The following is a 5,764-nucleotide window of genomic DNA, read 5'->3' as shown; positions in this document are numbered from 1 at the left end:
TATTTATAGCGATATGTGTGTATCAATCATTACAACACGCTTATTTTAAGACAGGGCGAGACTTATGTTATCGAGATCCCTGTTTCGAGATACGGCGACAGCTCGAACTGAATCCGTCAATATTTTTAGATCCGATTCATAATTGCACTGGGTGGTATGATTACATTGCCTTTGTTATATTCCGTTACTTATAACGTTTTGTTTTATGTGATATCAGTTTTAGATTACATTTTGATTTACTTAGATAAGAGATATTCAAAATTGAATGGAAATCTCTGACGTGCTATTTTTGCTGGAAACACGTCAAGTTGAGAACCCACTTTTTGTGAAAAGATATCCATGAAACTTTGTTGAACTTGAAAAGAAATTATTCTTCGATGTGTTTATGTAAAATGACTTTAAATTTTCACTCTCAAGCTGGAGGAGGGAATGTCCTTGAAGTGCTTACGAGATGTGGGAGAAAAAGTGTGCAAACATTGACAGAAATGAAAGTGAAAATGTGAATAATTGACCCAGTCAATGTGAACATAGAATTTTTTGGTGTTTTTATAGTTACAAACAAATTCAGCGGGTCATTTTTAGGTTTAATTGTCCCGGGAGAGTTGATGCCCTACAACATACATAACAAATACTATACACTATTTGTTAGCATCTCAACTTGTACATGAGGTGCAGAAATCACGTTGCACAGATACGTCGAGACAGAATTTGATGCTTCTGTGACACAAATAGTTTTTAGGTTCATATCGCTTTTGTCTTACTTAATATCAGATTGTATAAGAACAAGGAGATCAATGTTTATAAAATTACCAATACTGCATAAAATTACCAATATTGTATTCTGAAGTTATTCATGTACAATTTACATTGAATGTTTACGGGTCTTTACTATATACTCTCCTACCGCCCACACAGTGTGTTCAGGAAACCATCAGCTTGATAAAATCCTTGGCACACATGACGTGTAATCAGCTAACTAATCAGCAACCTTCGCACAAATGACGGGGAATTTGACCGTCGGACATCGAACTATCTCAGAGATAACAATCTTAGTGGACTCAAAGAGTTTAACCCTGATAACTAATCAATTACATTGTCAATGATGAATTCTATGTAACTTTTTCAATAAATATTTACGAAATATGCACTAAATATTTAAATCGATCAAAGGTTTAAGCGTTGGCTTGAGTTGAGGATAAAAGTACATAAACAACTATAAACATACGCATGACGCAATGATTAGATTGCCACCTTGATGTCTGTGTCATGGTTTTCACGGCTTTGATCGAAATGCCGCTCACGTTTGTTGTCGAAACTACTGCCGGACAGGTTTAACGACTTTGCTTGAGCTAACTGGGTTTGCGACCTTCGTATATCAGTCTATTTTCTGTAGCTCGATTTACAACCTGTTAATCCGTGATGATTCGTACGAGAAATGCTGACGTCGATGGCTCCGCAGGCAAAGATAACACCAACAATGCTGTCCTTTGGACGTGTTTTATGAAACCTATATGGCGATCGAGATTATTGACTAAGTAACTAAATAAATACAAAATAAGTAATTTAATAATAAATAAATTAAACAAAATTAAACATGATTAATTCCTTTATTTAAATATTGAACTAACATTTTAATAAAGTGATTAATCTATAATATAAGTAGATATCACTGTAGGTGAACTATTTATTCGCAGTCATATACGGAGCGGTGTCGCCATAGAAACTTTGCATTCTAGCGTCAGCCTTTACATTGATGTGAAGGATGTTGTTGTAAGAGCTGTAGAAAATTTAGAAATCGAGAAACACTGCTATTTCTAATTACAGCAAAAAAAATACAGTTTGCAACCTGAAAAAGTACGTACAACTTCGAAATTAAAACAACTGGTCCCAGCCAATTAGGTTGAACACCCAAAAATTAGCTAATAGTAAAACATCGGACCAAAGCGAAAGTGTTGGGTCTAACGTGTCTCAAATATCGAACATATAGTTCATTTTAGGTTTTCTGCTATTAAATGTCAGACTGTGAATGTCAAACATGGGATCTTAAATGCACTACCCTTACTTAAAATGCCATGTCAGGTCCTAGGTGTCGAATTGTCTAATGTAGACTATACACTAAAGTAGTATACTAGAACTGTGTTGCTGTAGGCTGTGTTCACAAACACTTCTGGAGGGAGCGGGAGATTTAGGGGGGGGGGGCTTGAAAAAATTTAAAACATGCCGGAGGATTTGAAAAAATTGACATCGCAAAGGGGGACCTGAAAACTTTTTGAATATCAAATTCCTTTCAAAAACCTCCTCGCACTTTATTCCTACTTAAGGCAAAAGATTTAGGTTGCCATGATTTCTACTTACCCACCAAAACCCTGTGTTGTACACTGTATTGTTCAAAACTGTCCTCTATAATGACTAAAAGTTTCAACTTAACCTTTCAATAACAATGTTGGAGATGATAACTCATTTGATAACATTCTCCCAGTGACAATACATATAGGTCAGTGTCAATCGTTCATGTCGCCGTATGTACATTTTTATTTTTGAGGACTTTGACAGAGAACAAACTATTTAGAATAGTGCATATTGTCATCAATAACTGGAAGAGCCCAAATCCTTCCATAGACAATACTGTACTTGACCAAGTATCGTCCCAAAGGGTGAGAAAGGAAACAACTGGACATATAGAGTTAGTCAGTTGGTTGCACCCGGGAATTTTAAACCAGGGGACACTATGTCCCGCTGCCATTTATTTTTTAGGACACTTTGTACATTTTGGGGACAACATGCGTCAGCTGACAACCAAATTTTGTATTATTTTAGTTTCACAAAACAAAATTCAAGCTACAGGGACCGCGTCATTACGCTTTAATTTCAGGCAAGTAATTGTGGCAGCTAGTATCTGCCGCCAATCAGAGAGCTCAGTCGGACGACAAGCAAGTTATATTATCAAGTGCAGCATTTTAATTAATTCTTATCACAGCTCTAAAAGTACGTAAATATAGGCCTCACAATAAACATGCAAAATAAAGGTCATCGTCAGTGTCAGAAATTACTGACAGACTACACCCAACCACGGTTACTCTACCCCAACCAACACAGTCTATTCGTTAATGCGCCCGAAAGTTTCCCGATTTTGAGGACATTGTGGCAAAGGCGGCCCCGGCTGCAACACTCTACAGTATGGTGTTTATTTCACTCTACATTTCATATTGTCATTCACTCCTGTAAAATGAGATCTATACCAGGTGGGGACATGGCGTAACAGTCACCCTTTTCCTATGTCTTTGCCAAAACAAGGGACTGGTACTGTGGTCATGCAATCATTCATTTTATATTTGAAGCCCATCCTCTACAGCACTAGGGTATTGGGCTATAAACGAATGTAAATGATTTTCAAAAACTTGTGGTAGGCGCTTATACATGGACATTTGACATCAACCGGCCCAGGTACCGTACTCAACTGAGTATAGTCCCCTTCATCATAATGAACGTAGGGGTGATCAATGTACCTAAGATGTCCTATCAAATACAGAACAATCGGTCCGATAAAATGTGCAAATGGGCTAACACAGACTATACCACGCCCATCAAATGTTCAGTACAGATCATGACTCCGACCATGACCGACCGACATCTCAAATCAAAGAAAACTCGGAAAAGTCTGTCATAATATATGGTCTAATTACAGAAATAAAATTAATATGAAAATTGGCTAATAATCATTGTAATCAGTATGCGGTACCCACCGCATTTTTATACATATATCGAAATGATTCAACAGGCTCACAAAAGTGTATCCAGTAAATTTCTCGAGATTTTGCATGTCAGCCCAAATCACAAATTAATCAAATCAGTCTTCATTATGCAAGGCAGAGAGCCTCCAAATACCAGTCAGACCTAGATCCGTCCATGCGTCGGACACAAACACCCTACACACCTTCGTCCCAAAACCATTTCGTACCAAAACCACCTCAGCTCGTCCCATGTACTACCTCGTCCAACGCCACTTCGCCCCAAGTACCAATTCGTACTAAAACCACTTCTCCCCAGTATAACACCATCATAATACTACGAACTCGTCCTAAAATTACGATACCATGATGTATGCTGACACAACGTTGTTTTTTTACCTGCAACTTGGAAGCATTGATGTGTCAGGACATTTTTGCCGCCACGAACCATTTATTCTTGCATGAAACTATAAACGGTTTATTAGTAAAAAGAAAAAAACGCAAACTACTATATGCTACAACTCAGGTGCCGTGCGCGGAATTGCACAGTGTCATTTTCTCGAAATGTGCACACTTTCAATATTTCAGAACTTGGATGATGGATAGAAAGGCGATGAAAACTTCGACAGCAGTGGTCGGTTATAACTTTATCGGTTGGCGATAAGTTTGCGGCGAATTGGTGTTGTTTTAGGGGCGAAATGGTTTGGGCGATGTGACTTTTTGGGCGAAGAGGTTTTGGTACGAGGTTGTTTAGGTGCGAAGTGGTTTTGCTGCATGCGAAAAGGTATGGGACGAGGTGCAGTGGTATGTAGACTTTGTTCAAGTCTGTGATTTGTGAATGTTTGGGTTGGGTGAACGCGATAATTTGTGTTCATGTGAAACACGTGCGTGAGTGGGGTAAACGCGATTAGGGACTGGTCAGTTTCTTCGGCCTAGGGGGGGCCGGTGGATTATTTTTTGCCGACGTCAAAAAGTGGCTGACCCCCCCCCCCCTATTCCAACTTTCGAAAACAGGCTGACCCGCCTATTCCAGCTTTCGAAAACAGGGTGACCCCCCCCCCGCGCGACAAAGGTAAAACAAAAGGTGGAATATAAATTGAATAATTTAGAGTATATAATATATATATAATATATATATATATATATATATATATATATATATATATATATATATATATATATATATATATATATATATATATATATATACACTCTGTGCCCAAGTTCAGAGGTTGCCATAAAGCGATTATGGTGATAACCGGGAGGGCACATTGTATACATTATATATATATATATATATATATATATATATATATATATATATATATATATATATATATATATATATATATATATATATATATATAAACATTCAGTCATTCTGTGTTTTAATGAAATTGTTGTCATGTCAGTTGTAAGATAGGAACTTAAAGTGTCAATTCTAAAGTTTGAATACAGTATTTTGAATGAGCTGTGAATGTACTCCACTCTTTTTATGCATAAAGCAGATGTCCAGAACTGTTGTAAGAAAATGTGATTGTGAAATATTAGTGCATGTTGCTTTCTAACACTGAATTCTCATAGAGGAAACAGAAAAGTATCAGGAACTTGTCATGCTTTTCATATGAACTGCAGATTTCATAATGATCAATACACTTTGCAAAACAGACTTTCAATTTACAGACATCAAGATATATCTGACATAATATCTCTGATATATTAATTTACTGCACCCGAAGGGCGCGCCGAAAAATATTAAACATCCAGATATCTCTGATATATATACATATCTGATATATGAAAGTCACGCAGCTGAAGGGCATGCTGAAAAATATTGTTTGATATTTTAAAGAAATGCGTCCGAAGGGCGCGCCGAAAAGTTTTAAACATCCAAGTATGTCAGCTATATATATATATATATATATATATATATATATATATATATATATATATATATATATATATATATATATATATATATATATATATATATATAATATATATATATATATATTATATATATATATATATATATA

This window comes from Ptychodera flava, chromosome 10 (genome assembly GCF_041260155.1).
Source record: "Ptychodera flava strain L36383 chromosome 10, AS_Pfla_20210202, whole genome shotgun sequence".
In the NCBI taxonomy this organism is placed as follows: Eukaryota; Metazoa; Hemichordata; class Enteropneusta; family Ptychoderidae; genus Ptychodera; species Ptychodera flava.
This window is presented reverse-complemented; position numbering follows the sequence as displayed.